The sequence below is a fragment of the Amblyomma americanum genome, chromosome 3, assembly GCF_052857255.1.
Source record: "Amblyomma americanum isolate KBUSLIRL-KWMA chromosome 3, ASM5285725v1, whole genome shotgun sequence".
Lineage (NCBI taxonomy): Eukaryota > Metazoa > Arthropoda > Arachnida > Ixodida > Ixodidae > Amblyomma > Amblyomma americanum.
This window is the reverse complement of record NC_135499.1, coordinates 41,515,676-41,538,369: the sequence shown is the minus strand read 5'-3', so window position 1 is coordinate 41,538,369 and position 22,694 is coordinate 41,515,676.

The following is a 22,694-nucleotide window of genomic DNA, read 5'->3' as shown; positions in this document are numbered from 1 at the left end:
TCTTTTCTTGTTGCTATTATATGTAATAGAGCATGTATTTGTACACATCATGTACCAATTCCTGTCTTGTGGATACGAAAAGGCGGCCGGCAATATTGGATAATAATAATAAAACAACAGTGTTGCTGGTTCGATCTGAGCAAATGGGCATACTTGCTTTCTTTTCTTGTTGCTATTATATGTGATTGAGCATGTATTTGTACACACCATGTACCAATTCCTGCCTTGTGGATACGAAAAGGCGGCCGGCAATATTGGATAATAATAATAAAACAACAGTGTTGCTGGTTCGATCTGAGCAAATGGGCATACTTGCTTTCTTTTCTTGTTGCTATTATATGTGATAGAGCATGTATTTGTACACATCATGTACCAATTCCTGTCTTGTGGATACGAAAAGGCGGCCGGCAATATTGGATAATAATAATAAAAGAACAGTGTTGCTGGTTCGATCTGAGCAAATGGGCATACTTGCTTTCTTTTCTTGTTGCTATTATATGTGATAGAGCATGTATTTGTACACATCATGTACCAATTCCTGCCTTGTGTATACGAAATGGCGGCCGGAAATATTGGATAATAATAATAAAACAACAGTGTTGCTGGTTCGATCTGCAAAAAAAAACTTAACAGTATGCCCATTTGCTTTCTTTTCTTGTTGCTATTATATGTGATAGAGCATGTATTTGTACACATCATGTACCAATTCCTGCCTTGGATACGAAAAGGCGGCCGGCAATATTGGATAATAATAATAAAACAACAGTGTTGCTGGTTCGATCTGAGCAAATGGGCATACCTGCTTTCTTTTCTTGTTGCTATTATATGTGATAGAGCATGTATTTGTACACATCATGTACCAGTTCCGGTCTTGTGGATACGAAAAGGCGGCCGGCAATATTGGATAATAATAATAAAACAACAGTGTTGCTGGTTCGATCTGAGCAAATGGGCATACTTGCTTTCTTTTCTTGTTGCTATTATATGTGATAGAACATGTATTTGTACACATCATGTACCAATTCCTGCCTTGGATACGAAAAGGCGGCCGGCAATATTGGATAATAATAATAAAACAACAGTGTTGCTGGTTCGATCTGAGCAAATGGGCATACTTGCTTTCTTATCTTGTTGCTATTATATGTGATAGAGCATGTATTTGTACACATCATGTACCAAATCCTGTCTTGTGGATACGAAAAGGCGGCCGGCAATATTGGATAATAATAATAAAACAACAGTGTTGCTGGTTCGATCTGAGCAAATGGGCATACTTGCTTTCTTTTCTTGTTGCTATTATATGTGATAGAGCATGTATTTGTACACATCATGTACCAATTCCTGCCTTGTGGATACGAAAAGGCGGCCGGCAATTTTGGATAATAATAATAAAAAAACAGTTTTGCTGGTTCGATCTGAGCAAATGGGCATACTTGCTTTCTTTTCTTGTTGCTATTATATGTGATAGAGCATGTATTTGTACACATCATGTACCAATTCCTGCCTTGTGGATACGAAAAGGCGGCCGGCAATATTGGATAATAATAATAAAACAACAGTGTTGCTGGTTCGATCTGAGCAAATGGGCATACTTGCTTTCTTTTCTTGTTGCTATTATATGTGATAGAGCATGTATTTGTACACATCATGTACCAATTCCTGCCTTGTGGATACGAAAAGGCGGCCGGCAATATTGGATAATAATAATAAAACAACAGTGTTGCTGGTTCCATCTGAGCAAATGGGCGTACTTGCTTTCTTTTCTTGTTGCTATTATATGTGATAGAGCATGTATTTGTACACATCATGTACCAATTCCTGCCTTGGATACGAAAAGGCGGCCGGCAATATTAGATAATAATAATAAAACAACAGTGTTGCTGGTTCGATCTGAGCAAATGGGCATACTTGCTTTCTTTTCTTGTTGCTATTATATGTGATAGAGCATGTATTTGTACACATCATGTACCAATTCCTGCCTTGTGGATACGAAAAGGCGGCCGGCAATATTGGATAATAATAATAAAACAACAGTATGCTGGTTGGATCTGAGGAAATGGGCATACTTGCTTTCTTTTCTTGTTGCTATTATATGTGATAGAGCATGTATTTGTACACATCATGTACCTTATTCCTGCCTTGTGGATACGAAAAGGCGGCCGGCAAGATTGGATAATAATAATAAAACAACAGTGTTGCTGGTTCGATCTGAGCAAATGGGCATACTTGCTTTCTTTTCTTGTTGCTATTATATGTGATAGAGCATGTATTTGTACACATCATGTACCAATTCCTGTCTTGTGGATACGAAAAGGCGGCCGGCAATATTGGATAATAATAATAAAACAACAGTGTTGCTGGTTCGATCTGAGCAAATGGGCATACTTGCTTTCTTTTCTTGTTGCTATTATATGTGATAGAGCATGTATTTGTACACATCATGTACCAATTCCTGCCTTGTGTATACGAAAAGGCGGCCGGCAATATTGGATAATAATAGTAAAACGACGGTGTTGCTGGTTCGATCTGCAAAGAAAAACTTAACAGTATGCCCATTTGCTTTCTTTTCTTGTTGCTATTATATGTGATAGAGCATGTATTTGTACACATCATGTACCAATTCCTGCCTTGGATACGAAAAGGCGGCCGGCAATACTGGATAATAATAATAAAACAACAGTGTTGCTGGTTCGATCTGAGCAAATGGCATACTTGCTTTCTTTTCTTTTGCTATTATATGTGATAGAGCATGTATTTGTACACATCATGTACCAATTCCTGCCTTGCATACGAAAAGGCGGCCGGCAATATTGGATAATAATAATAAAACAACAGTGTTGCTGGTTCGATCTGAGCAAATGGGCATACTTGCTTTCTTTTCTTGTTGCTATTATATGTTATAGAGCATGTATTTGTACACATCAAGTACCAATTCCTGCCTTGCGGATACGAAAAGGCGACCGGCAATATTGGATAATAATAATAAAACAACAGTGTTGCTGGTTCGATCTGAGCAAATGGGCATACTTGCTTTCTTTTCTTGTTGCTATTATGTGCGATAGAGCATGTATTTGTACACATCATGTACCAATTCCTGCCTTGGATACGAAAAGGCGGCCGGCAATATTGGATAATAATAATAAAACAACAACAGTGTTGCTGGTTCGATCTGAGCAAATGGGCATACTTGCTTTCTTTTCTTGTTGCTATTATATGTGATAGAGCATGCATTTGTACACATCATGTACCAATTCCTGTCTTGTGGATACGAAAAGGCGGCCGGCAATATTGGATAATAATAATAAAACAACAGTGTTGCTGGTTCGATCTGAGCAAATGGGCATACTTGCTTTCTTTTCTTGTTGCTATTATATGTGATAGAGCATGTATTTGTACACATCATGTACCAATTCCTGTCTTGTGGATACGAAAAGGCGGCCGGCAATATTGGATAATAATAATAAAACAACAGTGTTGCTGGTTCGATCTGTGCAAATGGGCATACTTGCTTTCTTTTCTTGTTGCTATTATATGTGATAGAGCATGTATTTGTACACACCATGTACCAATTCCTGCCTTGTGGATACGAAAAGGCGGCCGGCAATATTGGATAATAATAATAAAACAACAGTGTTGCTGGTTCGATCTGAGCAAATGGGCATACTTGCTTTCTTTTCTTGTTGCTATTATATGTGATAGAGCATGTATTTGTACACATCATGTACCAATTCCTGTCTTGTGGATACGAAAAGGCGGCCGGCAATATTGGATAATAATAATAAAACAACAGTGTTGCTGGTTCGATCTGAGCAAATGGGCATACTTGCTTTCTTTTCTTGTTGCTATTATATGTGATAGAGCATGTATTTGTACACATCATGTACCAATTCCTGCCTTGTGTATACGAAATGGCGGCCGGAAATATTGGATAATAATAATAAAACAACAGTGTTGCTGGTTCGATCTGCAAAAAAAAAACTTAACAGTATGCCCATTTGCTTTCTTTTCTTGTTGCTATTATATGTGATAGAGCATGTATTTGTACACATCATGTACCAATTCCTGCCTTGGATACGAAAAGGCGGCCGGCAATATTGGATAATAATAATAAAACAACAGTGTTGCTGGTTCGATCTGAGCAAATGGGCATACCTGCTTTCTTTTCTTGTTGCTATTATATGTGATAGAGCATGTATTTGTACACATCATGTACCAGTTCCTGTCTTGTGGATACGAAAAGGCGGCCGGCAATATTGGATAATAATAATAAAACAACAGTGTTGCTGGTTCGATCTGAGCAAATGGGCATACTTGCTTTCTTTTCTTGTTGCTATTATATGTGATAGAACATGTATTTGTACACATCATGTACCAATTCCTGCCTTGGATACGAAAAGGCGGCCGTCAATATTGGATAATAATAATAAAACAACAGTGTTGCTGGTTCGATCTGAGCAAATGGGCATACTTGCTTTCTTATCTTGTTGCTATTATATGTGATAGAGCATGTATTTGTACACATCATGTACCAATTCCTGTCTTGTGGATACGAAAAGGCGGCCGGCAATATTAGATAATAATAATAAAACAACAGTGTTGCTTGTTCGATCTGAGCAAATGGGCATACTTGCTTTCTTTTCTTCTTGCTATTATATGTGATAGAGCATGTATTTGTACACATCATGTACCAATTCCTGCCTTGTGGATACGAAAAGGCGGCCGGCAATTTTGGATAATAATAATAAAAAAACAGTTTTGCTGGTTCGATCTGAGCAAATGGGCATACTTGCTTTCTTTTCTTGTTGCTATTATATGTGATAGAGCATGTATTTGTACACATCATGTACCAATTCCTGCCTTGTGGATACGAAAAGGCGGCCGGCAATATTGGATAATAATAATAAAACAACAGTGTTGCTGGTTCGATCTGAGCAAATGGGCATACTTGCTTTCTTTTCTTGTTGCTATTATATGTGATAGAGCATGTATTTGTACACATCATGTACCAATTCCTGCCTCGTGGATACGAAAAGGCGGCCGGCAATATTGGATAATAATAATAAAACAACAGTGTTGCTGGTTCCATCTGAGCAAATGGGCGTACTTGCTTTCTTTTCTTGTTGCTATTATATGTGATAGAGCATGTATTTGTACACATCATGTACCAATTCCTGCCTTGGATACGAAAAGGCGGCCGGCAATATTAGATAATAATAATAAAACAACAGTGTTGCAGGGGCCCTATTCTCGACATTTCGCCATTTTGTTCAAATTGTGACGTCGGCGTGACGTAACCATCAAGGCGGTGCCAGGTTACGTATCCACAGAATCTGATTACGTGAAGAGAGAGAAAAAAGTAAAAACTGATCTAAAAATAAATACCGTCGTCTGCTACTATTGGCGCCAAGTACGGAACAGAACGCCGCTTCGGGAGCTTGCGCTGAGCCTCTGCGTTGCAATCTTCGGTGCATACGCGTCGAGGGGCAGTGCGAAGGAGTGAAATATGTTGCGGCCTCTTGAGTATCATGTCGGATGTCCGGCAGCAGCTAAGGGCAGACCGACTTAGGCTACTCAGTGCGAAAGACTCGCACGTCGGTTGTCAAAGCATTCATCGAGTTCGATGCGGCGGTGCGAGCGAGGGCGCAGCCTAGACGACTTTTCAGTCGAGGTGAACTGATGGCGTACCCGCGAGTCACGAGCGGCGCCACACGCGTGCGTACTGTTGCCCAGAGAAGCTGGCGAACATCAGGAACGGGGCCAGGGTATTCGTAATGGCGTACGTGCTGAATGGGAGCGGAAAGTGAAAGCTTTGGCCGGCATGATGCCTTTGTGGCATTGCTCCTTATAACGATCGACGACAGCTTCGCACATTTGCTTACCAGCTACAGTTGAATGCAGGAACTGAGACTAAGGCAGTTTTCTGAGGGAAAAGTCATCTCGTCCAGGCCAGGAAAGGAAGCAACGAGAGCTATATTTTTAGAGTGGTGCCGCCAGTGCTGAAAAGGCGCCCGAAACGGCGCCTAAATACGCGCAGGCCAGCAGTCCCTGTCTGAGGACAACGCTCGCATACTTAGCGTTGTAAACTCTGCGGAAACCCACTGTTTCCTAGGCGCCGCGTCAGCTACCGTCAGGTCAGCAAAGGTGCTAAAGCTTTTAATCGCTAGGTATCGGCTTTAACAGAGAGCGGGGTGCAGCGGAGTTGTATCTGTGTGCGCTTGGAAGGCCTCCAAGATGTGTTTAGTGCTGAAATGCATGCTTGGCAAGGCAAGCCGATGTGCACATTTTAGGCAACGCGTTGCACCAGACTCTGTTGTTAGTCATGTTTGCATGCACCCGCGCACGAAACGAAACTGCAAAGCGCGGAATATCGGAGTAAATCTCGTCAAGGAGAACACACCGAGTGCGCATCCCTTATTATCAACCTAAATGTGCAAAGCCGGGGAAAAAAGGTTCTTTTCTGCATTAATAACAAACAACATAAAACAAAGCGAAAACTCCCCCCCCCCCACACACACACACAACATAATTTGAATAGAGCGTACCCTCACAATATTCAGTGATGTACTCATATTTTGCTTCGCAAGCCTGAACGCATGCACTTTTGTGATGTAAGTGGCACATATATTACTTCATAAAAATTACAAATGTTGTCAGCAATTTTGCTTGTTTTTCCCTTCCTAGAAAGGCATAAATTTTTTCTACTTGTTCAAGTGAATGCGTAACACTCACGACCACCACACAGAAGCAGCTACACTATATGTGCGATGCAAGTAAGCAAAACATTCTGTGAGGTGGGGCAAAATTATTTTCTTGAGCACTTACAGGCCGCCTCACCTCCCTTGCTGTCCACACAAGCAACACGAGTCAGGCAGCGTCTTGAAGTTTCTTCGTTGTAGAATAACAGTTATGCACCTACCATAAAATAAAGCAGCTCCTTTAGATGCCTGATCAAGTACAGTACAGCAAGCTTCCAAGTAAGAGAGAAAGATATATGCCAGAAAAGGTGGAGAGGTCGGATAAGGAAAAGTTCCTTCACCTGTTATTCCGCAAAGGGCCAGGGGAGGAACATAGAGGTAGAGAGTAAATATCGGTGACGACACCATATTACAGTAAGACACATGCAATGTGCAAGATATTTGCTTTATTTGCTTTGTTTTATGGGGTTTATGATCCCAAAGCGAGTCAAGCTATGAGAGATGCTGTAGTAGAGAGCTCTCTATAATTTCGACCCCCTCGGGTTCTTTGCCGTGAACTGTCATTGCACAGTACACAGGCCTCTACTGCTGCGGCCGGGATTGAACCTGCGTCTTTCGGGTCAGCAGCCAACCACCATAACCACTGAGCCACCGCGGCAGCTTTATTTGTATGATTCAAGAAACTTAAATTAATGTTCATGTATGCACACTCATTGCCTAGTACATGTCACACAAAGCCCGAACATGTGTTTTGGGGCCAAGCATTCCGGTTGGTCTTGCACGCAGTATTTAAAGAGACAACTAAGTGGCACCATGAGCCGAAGAGCTGAAGGAGAACAAAAACATGACAGTAAACTTAGGAGCACTAGAGACAAGGAGGAAATTAATTTATTTCCATACTCTGAAGGCCCGGAAGTATATAAAGAAGAGTGGGGGAACACATAAAATTGGTAACTGCTTTTTTGAATTTAATACAGCCAAATATTGCAGCAATAGAGGTAGGAACATGGCAGGAAAAACAAAAGCGTAAGATTAGACAGAAAATAGGCAAGACATTCAATGTTGATGTCGCCCTCAGGACAACATATGGGAGGCACCAATACAGACAGCGGTAGTGTTCTGGTTAGGGTACTATTAAGATGAAAGTCTCCAGGATGCACAAAAAGCAATCTAGCCAGCGACGGTAGCCACTGGCTTCCGGTAGGTTTTTTAATGTGTGCACCACATAGGATGTATTCATGATAATTAATAAACCACAGGAGATTGTTCAACACGAAATAAATTATCCTCACAGCACCATACAATACACAGCTAAAAGGAGAAGTCAGCAGTAGGAATTGCAACGATACGGTGCATGTAGACCCCTACGTGAAGACTTCACGCCACAAGGTTCACTTTTTAGCTGTGCAGTGGACTATTCAAGGCACCCATCATGCTATAAACTTCTGCGAGGTGAGGAAAACCCTTATTTTAGCCTTTCAAGGCCCTTTAAGCTTCAAGAATACTGAGTTTTGCACTTCGGGGATCAAAAGCAGACCATGTGGCCTGAAGACTTGACTACAACCCTGGAATTCATTACAATTGAAGACAGCTGGCGCACCATTAAAAACCAAAACAGAAATGCCAAATACAAAGCAGAACAAGCATTCCAATTTTTGATCTAGGCATTCTTTACAAACATACATACTGGAGCAGTTGCTATGCTGTTGTATTCTGCCAGAAAAATATGTGCTGCAACCATAAAAAGCACCCTATTTAGAGGACGATGGATGCTAAATGGGATTGAAATGAATAAATCAGTGACAACTAAAGCAAACCACGAGAAAAATTATTTTGCAATGTACGCAGTTGTGTACAAAGTGCCCTAAAGGGTTGAATGCAATTTTCTCATGCATTTAGTCATTTGCATCTTTTTTTTGCCGAACATCAGCACAGCCACGCATGCATAGATAATTTTACACAGAGGTGGGATTAGACATTGGTGGCACTGACACAGTTAATCGCAAGGGAAGGCCTGAGTACTGGGTAAAGTAGACAATAAACTGGTGATCAGGATAGATGTAAGTGAAACTGGTGTATTTTATTGACTAAACAAATCAACTGTAATACAAAGGCAGAGAAAACTGCAATATGTTAGTGGAAATTGAGTGCACTGGAAGATATATTGCACAAAATTTGAGCCTCCTGAAATATTAGCTTGTTTTAAAAAAATAATTGCTTTGCTTCAAATTTTTTTTAGAAGCTCAAGCAAAATTTCGGAGCAAGTCAGCTGTAGAACAAACTTCCTTTCTGCAAAGTATCACAACAAACACATTTGTTCTTGATACAAAAGAAAATTTCATGACTGCTGCAGGACATGTGATGGCAATGACAGTAATGAGCCGATTGCTGCTGCCACACAGCAAAAGTGGTAAAATTCCGCACACATCAGGGTCACAGAGGCAGATTTCTCCGGTAACAAGACAAGTTGCAATGTGTGAAAGAAGTGTGATACGGTATATGTGCACATTGATAATGCCCATTTCACGAAGTGCCAAATCCAGTAGATTCCTGTGTTGAATAAAAAAATAGCAATGCATCCATTGATGCCCCAGTTTTACCAAAGAAACATAGGTTGAACAGATTGTCTGGAATTTTTGTCAAATTTGCCTAAGAGCATTAGCAGCAGCCAAGAAGCAAAGTGCCAGCAACAAGGTTGGTAAAAGCGGGGCGTTACACAGCGAAACTAATCGAACTAGCAGACAGTACCTTGTCTTTCATTCATACAAGCTTGGCAGATGGCAAACATGAAAGAGTTGCCTCACTTTTTGCTCAGAGGAAAACTAGTGGATTGCTGTATCACTACACATAGCATTTAAAAGCAACAGTAGAAAACAGGCACAGAGGCAAAGAAATGTCAGGAGACAAAGCTTGCTCTGCTCTGTGAGCACACACAGATGACACATTAGGGACCTCCTATCGGACGAACAGTTGCCTACAAAATCAGACTGCGCCCTGAGCAAGATGTGATAAATGACTGCATACACATCCCTATGTTTCGTGCATGTCAAGAAATTTCAGTGAAGCAGTAATCACGTCATGGAGCACAAACTTTTAACAGAAATCAAAGAGAAGTACTGGTTCAAAGCTCTGCTGGCAGGAGAAAAACATTTTGGTGACTTCCTCTGTTTCACTGCACTAAAGCACCAACATGCACATTCTGCATAAAGAGAGCACACAGCATTGCAGTACATTAAGAATTAGCAACTGTTCAGTAGCGTAAAAGCATGTGTATAAGCACACATCCGGCCAATTTGCAGATGGTAGGATTAAAGTTTCTTCTACGCTTCCTGTCACGTGAAGAACTGCAGCATTAGAGAAAAGCCTAGTCTACACATCAAACACACCTGTCATTACACACTCTAGTGAGAAACTGAAAGGAAAATTTGGTCCTGTTTAAAGAGCAGCACAAAAATCACAGACTTGAACAGCTTTCTTGCTGTGTGCAATGAAACTTGAAGCACAAAAAATGTTTACATAGACTGATCATAGCATGACTACAGGTGAAAACTATGTCAGTGAGTCCTGCAGCTAAGTGCGGATGCATGCAATGTGTCGCACAGTGCAAGTTGTGATTGCCTTTGAAAAAAATCCTGTTCCATATCTACAGCACTTGACACCTGTGAAGACATCCAATGCAACCCTTCCAAAGAATGATTCTTTGCTTGAGAAGCACTCTAGCTGAGAGGTGCATGATGTTGAACCTTGCAGCAGCATTCCTCAGCACATGACTTCCTAGGATAGCAGTGATGCATCGAAGAGGCACATTATACACATGTCACCTGGAAGGCAATCAACACTGTCTTTAGTGCGTGAGCTTGAGTGCAATGCAAGTTTCATACACACAAGAGAAAAAACTTTCAAATACGAGACATCGCAGGGCTGTAATTATCAAACTAAATTTTCATGTATGACTGTAACTACTACTCAAATAAACTGCTTTTGTAACAGTTATATTTTATTGGTCATCTCTATCAAAATGATGGAGGAAGTAAAACAAAACTGTGAAAACAGCTTGACTACAGCCAGACTTATGGGTGTAAATAATTATTACATATTTGTTTTTATTGTGTTGCAGTGAAGGCAACTGCTACAAGGCGCATTGTAGGGGAAGTCCAAGGTTAACTTTACCTCAGAATATTGAACTGCACTAAAATCTCACTACACGAATGCTTTTGCAACTGCATTTATCAAAATACAGATGCCAAGCCATTGCATTTGTGTGCAATGAAAGAAAACCATAGACATGCAGACGCCCTACGAGTCACCCACATCCGCATATTGTAGTAATCTGAAAACTCGTTGTGCGTTTTACTTTACAGACAAGACTATTTTAAAATGCTGTTTTTATTTGCGCAAGGCTTCCTCGCTTAATAGGCTACAAATAAATGTGCCACGAGATTCACAGCTGTTTGCATGTGACCAAAAAAGGGCAGGAACATAAGGGACTTGTTATTACACACCCGAAGAAAGCCCCCAGCCATCAATATGAACTTTGCATGCAGCCATCTGAAGAAAGTCAACAGCAATTTTTCGTTGCTGTTTCCCTTACCTCATCGATACTCGAGACGATGTACCTGGCACATGTACGCTGCCTTGCTGACACCGCTGTCTTCAGAAACTGCCCTTATGCACACAGACACTGATGCACACAAATTGAGCACACAGATGATGCACTGATGATGGCAATTTCCTGATGAGCACAGTCCCGCCGACAAGCCGAACACATTCTGGAAGCATGTTGCTCAGCCGGCAGACAACCCTTTGTGCCACCCTCTCATCACTCCCGCAGTAGAATATCAGGTCAGCGACAGCGTGTAAATAGAGGCAAACACTGAACTAATTGGTGTCCAGACGTTCACAGCTACCGATCGCGCCTTGAAACACAGGATCAGAGTAACGGCCGGAGCACCTACAATACCATGTTTAAGGCAGACCAAGGTGCTCACGCGCTGCCTCTTGCCGCAAATCTTCTTGCACAGCCACCACACCATATATCGCTGGCCAGGCAGCCACACTCACGAACCGGGCAGTCCTTCGAAAACACTGAGGCGCACTCACGAATGCTTCGCTTCTCGCAGCCCGTGACAACAAACGGCAGCTACGGACGCCGCCATATCCGCGCTGTAGCAACCGCGACCGCGCGGACCGATAATTTCTTATCATGAGAGAAGCGTTTGAAACGGGAGCGCAGCTAGAGACCTCACGCGGGTGTAAAATTACGCTCTGATATTTAAGGCTCTAAAAGGCTGCTTAATTAAGAGGTACCATTACAACGCCGTTCAATGCTTCTACATTCAAAAACAACCATGTTTCGGAACAGTTTATTACTTCAAATAAGCGCCTACCAAACTACGGTGAGCTAACAGCCGTATAAATCAGTGTGGTCATAATTCGACTATGTCCACCATAATTCGACCATCTTGCGGCCGTCTCAAATTATGGCGGCCAAATGGGGCATTTTTCAGCAATGGCAGCATTTCCTTTGCGTCACTAAACGTCATTTTGACCTCACTGAATTATGCTTGCGTATCACGTGACATTCCTCCAGCCAATCACATTCTAGGAAGCAACCCTCACAGTACGAACTTTTTTTTCTCAAAATTGCTAAAACGAGCCAAGTGTTTTCTTCATGCCAGCTGTAGCTTCGTTTTTCCTCCACAGACATTTAAATTTACCGACCCGGCACAAAATATAACTGTGCTAAAAATCAGTCTTCAAGTACACGTCATTTTGACGTCACGGCAGAAAGCTATTTCGAAGCCTGATAGTTTCGCGCCACAAATTTAAAACTCGTGACTTGCACGTGATCGCCCAATAAGCCAATCAGAGAGACAATATGGCGGCGAACGGCGGCCATGCGTGTCGAGAATAGGGCCCCTGGTTCGATCTGAGCAAATGGGCATACTTGCTTTCTTTTCTTGTTGCTATTATATGTGATAGAGCATGTATTTGTACACATCATGTACCAATTCCTGCCTTGTGGATACGAAAAGGCGGCCGGCAATATTGGATAATAATAATAAAACAACAGTGTTGCTGGTTCGATCTGAGGAAATGGGCATACTTGCTTTCTTTTCTTGTTGCTATTATATGTGATAGAGCATGTATTTGTACACATCATGTACCTTATTCCTGCCTTGTGGATACGAAAAGGCGGCCGGCAAGATTGGATAATAATAATAAAACAACAGTGTTGCTGGTTCGATCTGAGCAAATGGCATACTTGCTTTCTTTTTCTTGTTGCTATTATATGTGATAGAGCATGTATTTGTACACATCATGTACCAATTCCTGCCTTGGATACGAAAAGGCGGCCGGCAATTTTGGATAATAATAATAAAACAACAGTGTGCCTGGTTCGATCTGAGCAAATGGGCATACTTGCTTTCTTTTTCTTGTTGCTATTATATGTGATAGAGCATGTATTTCTATACATCATTTACCCAATTCCTGCCTTGTGGATACGAAAAAGGCGGCCGGCAATATTGGATAATAATAATAAAACAACAGTGTTGCTGGTTCAATCTCTGCAAATAGGCATACATGCTTTATTTTATTGTTGCTTTTATATGTGATAGAGCATGTATTTGTACACATCATGTACCAATTCCTGCCTTGTGGATACGAAAAGGCGGCCGGCAATATTGGATAATAATAATAAAACAACCGTGTTGCTGGTTCGATCTGAGCAAATGGGCATACTTGCTTTCTTTTCTTGTTGCTATTATATGTGATAGAGCATGTATTTGTACACATCATGTACCAATTCCTGCCTTGTGGATACGAAAAGGCGGCCGGCAATATTGGATAATAATAATAAAACAACAGTGTTGCTGGTTCGATCTGAGCAAATGGGCATACTTGCTTTCTTTTCTTGTTGCTATTATATGTGATAGAGCATGTATTTGTACACATCATGTACCAATTCCTGCCTTGGATACGAAAAGGCGGCCGGCAATATTGAATAATAATAATAAAACAACAGTGTTGCTGGTTCGATCTGAGCAAATGGGCATACTTGCTTTCTTTTCTTGTTGCTATTATATGTGATAGAGCATGTATTTGTACACATCATGTACCAATTCCTGCCTTGGATACGAAAAGGCGGCCGGCAATATTGGATAATAATAATAAAACAACAGTGTTGCTGGTTCGATCTGAGCAAATGGGCATACTTGCTTTCTTTTCTTGTTGCTATTATATGTGATAGAGCATGTATTTGTACACATCATGTAACAATTCCTGCCTTGGATACGAAAAGGCGGCCGGCAATATTGGATAATAATAATAAAACAACAGTGTTGCTGGTTCGATCTGAGCAAATGGGCATACTTGCTTTCTTTTCTTGTTGCTATTATATGTGATAGAGCATGTATTTGTACACATCATGTACCAATTCCTGCCTTGTGGATACGAAAAGGCGGCCGGCAATATTGGATAATAATAATAAAACAACAGTGTTGCTGGTTCGATCTGAGCAAATGGGCATACTTGCTTTCTTTTCTTGTTGCTATTATATGTGATAGAGCATGTATTTGTACACATCATGTACCAATTCCTGCCTTGGATACCAAAAGGCGGCCGGCAATATTAGATAATAATAATAAAACAACAGTGTTGCTGGTTCGATCTGAGCAAATGGGCATACTTGCTTTCTTTTCTTGTTGCTATTATATGTGATAGAGCATGTATTTGTACACATCATGTACCAATTCCTGCCTTGGATACGAAAAGGCGGCCGGCAATATTGGATAATAATAATAAAACAACAGTGTTGCTGGTTCGATCTGAGCAAATGGGCATACTTGCTTTCTTTTCTTGTTGCTATTATATGTGATAGAGCATGTATTTGTACACATCATGTACCAATTCCTGCCTTGGATACGAAAAGGCGGCCGGCAATATTGGATAATAATAATAAAACAACAGTGTTGCTGGTTCGATCTGAGCAAATGGGCATACTTGCTTTCTTTTCTTGTTGCTATTATATGTGATAGAGCATGTATTTGTACACATCATGTACCAATTCCTGCCTTGTGGATACGAAAAGGCGGCCGGCAATATTGGATAATAATAATAAAACAACAGTGTTGCTGGTTCGATCTGAGCAAATGGGCATACTTGCTTTCTTTTCTTGTTGCTATTATATGTGATAGAGCATGTATTTGTACACATCATGTACCAATTCCTGCCTTGTGGATACGAAAAGGCGGCCGGCAATATTGGATAATAATAATAAAACAACAGTGTTGCTGGTTCGATCTAAGCAAATGGGCATACTTGCTTTCTTTTCTTGTTGCTATTATATGTGATAGAGCATGTATTTGTACACATCATGTACCAATTCCTGCCTTGGATACGAAAAGGCGGCCGGCAATATTGGATAATAATAATAAAACAAGAGTGTTGCTGGTTCGTTCTGAGCAAATGGGCATACTTGCTTTCTTTTCTTGTTGCTATTATATGTGATAGAGCATGTATTTGTACACATCATGTACCAATTCCTGCCTTGTGTATACGAAAAGGCGGCCGGAAATATTGGATAATAATAATAAAACAACAGTGTTGCTGGTTCGATCTGCAAAAAAAAAACTTAACAGTATGCCCATTTGCTTTCTTTTCTTGTTGCTATTATATGTGATAGAGCATGTATTTGTACACATCATGTACCAATTCCTGCCTTGGATACGAAAAGGCGGCCGGCAATATTGGATAATAATAATAAAACAACAGTGTTGCTGGTTCGATCTGAGCAAATGGGCATACTTGCTTTCTTATCTTGTTGCTATTATATGTGATAGAGCATGTATTTGTACACATCATGTACCAATTCCTGTCTTGTGGATACGAAAAGGCGGCCGGCAATATTGGATAATAATAATAAAACAACAGTGTTGCTTGTTCGATCTGAGCAAATGGGCATACTTGCTTTCTTTTCTTCTTGCTATTATATGTGATAGAGCATGTATTTGTACACATCATGTACCAATTCCTGCCTTGTGTATACGAAAAGGCGGCCGGCAATATTGGATAATAATAATAAAACAACAGTGTTGCTTGTTCGATCTGAGCAAATGGGATACTTGCTTTCTTTTCTTGTTGCTATTATATGTGATAGAGCATGTATTTGTATACATCATTTACCAATTCCTGCCTTGTGGATACGAAAAGGCGGCCGGCAATATTGGATAATAATAATAAAACAACAGTGTTGCTGGTTCGATCTGAGCAAATGGGCATACATGCTTTCTTTTCTTGTTGCTATTATATGTGATAGAGCATGTATTTGTACACATCATGTACCAATTCCTGCCTTGTGGATACGAAAAGGCGGCCGGCAATATTGGATAATGATAATAAAACAACAGTGTTGCTGGTTCGATCTGAGCAAATGGGCATACTTGCTTTCTTTTCTTGTTGCTATTATATGTGATAGAGCATGTATTTGTACACATCATGTACCAATTCCTGCCTTGGATACGAAAAGGCGGCCGGCAATATTAGAAAATAATAATAAAACAACAGTGTTGCTGGTTCGATCTGAGCAAATGGGCATACTTGCTTTCTTTTCTTGTTGCTATTATATGTGATAGAGCATGTATTTGTACACATCATGTACCAATTCCTGCCTTGGATACGAAAAGGCGGCCGGCAATATTGGATAATAATAATAAAACAACAGTGTTGCTGGTTCGATCTGAGCAAATGGGCATACTTGCTTTCTTTTCTTGTTGCTATTATATGTGATAGAGCATGTATTTGTACACATCATGTACCAATTCCTGCCTTGGATACGAAAAGGCGGCCGGCAATATTGGATAATAATAATAAAACAAGAGTGTTGCTGGTTCGATCTGAGCAAATGGGCATACTTGCTTTCTTTTCTTGTTGCTATTATATGTGATAGAGCATGTATTTGTACACATCATGTACCAATTCCTGCCTTGTGTATACGAAAAGGCGGCCGGAAATATTGGATAATAATAATAAAACAACAGTGTTGCTGGTTCGATCTGCAAAAAAAAAACTTAACAGTATGCCCATTTGCTTTCTTTTCTTGTTGCTATTATATGTGATAGAGCATGTATTTGTACACATCATGTACCAATTCCTGCCTTGGATACGAAAAGGCGGCCGGCAATACTGGATAATAATAATAAAACAACAGTGTTTCTGGTTCGATCTGAGCAAATGGGCATACTTGCTTTCTTTTCTTGTTGCTATTATATGTGATAGAGCATGTATTTGTACACATCATGCACCAATTCCTGCCTTGTGTATACGAAAAGGCGTCCGGCAATATTGGATAATAATAATAAAACGACAGTGTTGCTGGTTCGATCTGCAAAGAAAAACTTAACAGTATGCCCATTTGCTTTCTTTTCTTGTTGCTATTATATGTGATAGAGCATGTATTTGTACACATCATGTACCAATTCCTGCCTTGGATACGAAAAGGCGGCCGGCAATACTGGATAATAATAATAAAACAACAGTGTTTCTGGTTCGATCTGAGCAAATGACATACTTGCTTTCTTTTCTTGTTGCTATTATATATGATAGAGCATGTATTTGTACACATCATGTACCAATTCCTGCCTTGTGGATACGAAAAGGCGGCCGGCAATATTGGATAATAATAATAAAACAACAGTGTTGCTGGTTCGATCTCAGCAAATGGGCATACTTGCTTTCTTTTCTTGTTGCTATTATATATGATAGAGCATGTATTTGTACACATCATGTACCAATTCCTGCCTTGTGTATACGAAAAGGCGGCCGGCAATATTGGATAATAATAATAAAACGACAGTGTTGCTGGTTCGATCTGCAAAGAAAAACTTAACAGTACGCCCATTTGCTTTCTTTTCTTGTTGCTATTATATGTGATAGAGCATGTTTTGTACACATCATGTACCAATTCCTGCCTTGGATATGAAAAGGCGGCCGGCAATATTGGATAATAATATTAAAACAACAGTGTTGCTGGTTCGATCTGAGCAAATGGGCATACTTGCTTTCTTTTCTTGTTGCTATTATATGTGATAGAGCATGTATTTGTACACATCATGTACCAATTCCTGCCTTGTGGATACGAAAAGGCGGCCGGCAATATTGGATAATAATAATAAAACAACAGTGTTGCTGGTTCGATCTGAGCAAATGGGCATACTTGCTTTCTTTTCTTGTTGCTATTATATGTGATAGAGCATGTATTTGTACACATCATGTACCAATTCCTGCCTTGGATACGAAAAGGCGGCCGGCAATATTGGATAATAATAATAAAACAACAGTGTTGCTGGTTCGATCTGAGCAAATGGGCATACTTGCTTTCTTTTCTTGTTGCTATTATATGTGATAGAGCATGTATTTGTACACATCATGTACCAATTCCTGCCTTGTGGATACGAAAAGGCGGCCGGCAATACTGGATAATAATAATAAAACAACAGTGTTGCTTGTTCGATCTGAGCAAATGGGCATACTTGCTTTCTTTTCTTCTTGCTATTATATGTGATAGAGCATGTATTTGTACACATCATGTACCAATTCCTGCCTTGTGTATACGAAAAGGCGGCCGGCAATATTGGATAATAATAATAAAACAACAGTGTTGCTTGTTCGATCTGAGCAAATGGGCATACTTGCTTTCTTTTCTTGTTGCTATTATATGTGATAGAGCGTGTATTTGTACACATCATGTACCAATTCCTGCCTTGTGGATACGAAAAGGCGGCCGGCAATATTGGATAATAATAATAATAAAACAACAGTGTTGCTGGTTCGATCTGAGCAAATGGGCATACTTGCTTTCTTTTCTTGTTGCTATTATATGTGATAGAGCATGTATTTGTACACATCATGTACCAATTCCTGCCTTGTGGATACGAAAAGGCGGCCGGCAATATTGGATAATAATAATAAAACAACAGTGTTGCTGGTTCCATCTGAGCAAATGGGCGTACTTGCCTTCTTTTCTTGTTGCTATTATATGTGATAGAGCATGTATTTGTACACATCATGTACCAATTCCTGCCTTGGATACGAAAAGGCGGCCGGCAATATTAGATAATAATAATAAAACAACAGTGTTGCTGGTTCGATCTGAGCAAATGGGCATACTTGCTTTCTATTTCTTGTTGCTATTATATGTGATAGAGCATGTATTTGTACACATCATGTACCAATTCCTGCCTTGTGGATACGAAAAGGCGGCCGGCAATATTGGATAATAATAATAAAACAACAGTGTTGCTGGTTCGATCTGAGGAAATGGGCATACTTGCTTTCTTTTCTTGTTGCTATTATATGTGATAGAGCATGTATTTGTACACATCATGTACCTTATTCCTGCCTTGTGGATACGAAAAGGCGGCCGGCAATATTGGATAATAATAATAAAACAACAGTGTTGCTGGTTCGATCTGAGCAAACGGGCATACTTGCTTTCTTTTCTTGTTGCTATTATAGGTGATAGAGCATGTATTTGTACACATCATGTACCAATTCCTGCCTTGGATACGAAAAGGCGGCCGGCAATATTGGATAATAATAATAAAACAACAGTGTTGCTGGTTCGATCTGAGCAAATGGGCATACTTGCTTTCTTTTCTTGTTGCTATTATATGTGATAGAGCATGTATTTGTATACATCATTTACCAATTCCTGCCTTGTGGATACGAAAAGGCGGCCGGCAATATTGGATAATAATAATAAAACAACAGTGTTGCTGGTTCGATCTGAGCAAATGGGCATACATGCTTTCTTTTCTTGTTGCTATTATATGTGATAGAGCATGTATTTGTACACATCATGTACCAATTCCTGCCTTGTGGATACGAAAAGGCGGCCGGCAATATTGGATAATAATAATAAAACAACAGTGTTGCTGGTTCGATCTGAGCAAATGGGCATACTTGCTTTCTTTTCTTGTTGCTATTATATGTGATAGAGCATGTATTTGTACACATCATGTACCAATTCCTGCCTTGGATACGAAAAGGCGGCCGGCAATATTAGATAATAATAATAAAACAACAGTGTTGCTGGTTCGATCTGAGCAAATGGGCATACTTGCTTTCTTTTCTTGTTGCTATTATATGTGATAGAGCATGTATTTGTACACATCATGTACCAATTCCTGCCTTGGATACGAAAAGGCGGCCGGCAATATTGGATAATAATAATAAAACAACAGTGTTGCTGGTTCGATCTGAGCAAATGGGCATACTTGCTTTCTTTTCTTGTTGCTATTATATGTGATAGAGCATGTATTTGTACACATCATGTACGAATTCCTGCCTTGGATACGAAAAGGCGGCCGGCAATATTGGATAATAATAATAAAACAACAGTGTTGCTGGTTCGATCTGAGCAAATGGGCATACTTGCTTTCTTTTCTTGTTGCTATTATATGTGATAGAGCATGTATTTGTACACATCATGTACCAATTCCTGCCTTGGATACGAAAAGGCGGCCGGCAATATTGGATAAAAATAATAAAACAAGAGTGTTGCTGGTTCGATCTGAGCAAATGGGCATACTTGCTTTCTTTTCTTGTTGCTATTATATGTGATAGAGCATGTATTTGTACACATCATGTACCAATTCCTGCCTTGTGTATACGAAAAGGCGGCCGGAAATATTGGATAATAATAATAAAACAACAGTGTTGCTGGTTCGATCTGCAAAAAAAAACTTAACAGTATGCCCATTTGCTTTCTTTTCTTGTTGCTATTACATGTGATAGAGCATGTATTTTTACACATCATGTACCAATTCCTGCCTTGGATACGAAAAGGCGGCCGGCAATACTGGATAATAATAATAAAACAACAGTGTTGCTGGTTCGATCTGAGCAAATGGGCATACTTGCTTTCTTTTCTTGTTGCTATTATATGTGATAGAGCATGTATTTGTACACATCATGCACCAATTCCTGCCTTGTGTATACGAAAAGGCGTCCGGCAATATTGGATAATAATAATAAAACAACAGTGTTGCTGGTTCGATCTGAGCAAATGGGCATACTTGCTTTCTTTTCTTGTTGCTATTATATGTGATAGAACATGTATTTGTACACATCATGTACCAAATCCTGCCTTGGATACGAAAAGGCGGCCGCCAATATTGGATAATAATAATAAAACAACAGTGTTGCTGGTTCGATCTGAGCAAATGGGCATACTTGCTTTCTTATCTTGTTGCTATTATATGTGATAGAGCATGTATTTGTACACATCATGTACCAATTCCTGTCTTGTGGATACGAAAAGGCGGCCGGCAATATTGGATAATAATAATAAAACAACAGTGTTGCTGGTTCGATCTGAGCAAATGGGCATACTTGCTTTCTTTTCTTGTTGCTATTATATGTGATAGAGCATGTATTTGTACACATCATGTACCAATTCCTGCCTTGTGGATACGAAAAGGCGGCCGGCAATACTGGATAATAATAATAAAACAACAGTGTTGCTTGTTCGATCTGAGCAAATGGGCATACTTGCTTTCTTTTCTTCTTGCTATTATATGTGATAGAGCATGTATTTGTACACATCATGTACCAATTCCTGCCTTGTGTATACGAAAAGGCGGCCGGCAATATTGGATAATAATAATAAAACAACAGTGTTGCTTGTTCGATCTGAGCAAATGGGCGTACTTGCTTTCTTTTCTTGTTGCTATTATATGTGATAGAGCGCGTATTTGTACACATCATGTACCAATTCCTGCCTTGTGGATACGAAAAGGCGGCCGGCAATATTGGATAATAATATTAAAACAACAGTGTTGCTGGTTCGATCTGAGCAAATGGGCATACTTGCTTCCTTTTCTTGTTGCTATTATATGTGATAGAGCATATATTTGTACACATCATGTACCAATTCCTGCCTTGGATACGAAAAGGCGGCCGGCAATATTGGATAATAATAATAAAACAAGAGTGTTGCTGGTTCGATCTGAGCAAATGGGCATACTTGCTTTCTTTTCTTGTTGCTATTATATGTGATAGAGCATGTATTTGTACACATCATGTACCAATTCCTGCCTTGTGTATACGAAAAGGCGGCCGGAAATATTGGATAATAATAATGAAACAACAGTGTTGCTGGTTCGATCTGCAAAAAAAAAACTTAACAGTATGCCCATTTGCTTTCTTTTCTTGTTGCTATTATATGTGATAGAGCATGTATTTGTACACATCATGTACCAATTCCTGCCTTGGATACGAAAAGGCGGCCGGCAATATTGGATAATAATAATAAAACAACAGTGTTGCTGGTTCGATCTGAGCAAATGGGCATACTTGCTTTCTTTTCTTGTTGCTATTATATGTGATAGAGCATGTATTTGTACACATCATGTACCAATTCCTGCCTTGTGTATACGAAAAGGCGGCCGGCAATATTGGATAATAATAGTAAAACGACGGTGTTGCTGGTTCGATCTGCAAAGAAAAACTTAACAGTATGCCCCTTTGCTTTCTTTTCTTGTTGCTATTATATGTGATAGAGCATGTATTTTTACACATCATGTACCAATTCCTGCCTTGGACACGAAAAGGCGGCCGGCAATATTGGATGATAATAATAAAACAACAGTGTTGCTGGTTCGATCTGAGCAAATTTGCATACTTGCTTTCTTTTCTTGTTGCTATTATATGTTATAGAGCATGTATTTGTACACATCATGTACCAATTCCTGCCTTGCGGATACGAAAAGGCGACCGGCAATATTGGATAATAATAATAAAACAACAGTGTTGCTGGTTCGATCTGAAAAATGGGCATACTTGCTTTCTTTTCTTGTTGCTATTATATGTGATAGAGCATGTATTTGTACACATCATGTACCAATTCCTGTCTTGTGGATACGAAAAGGCGGCCGGCAATATTGGATAATAATAATAAAACAACAGTGTTGCTGGTTCGATCTGAGCAAATGGGCA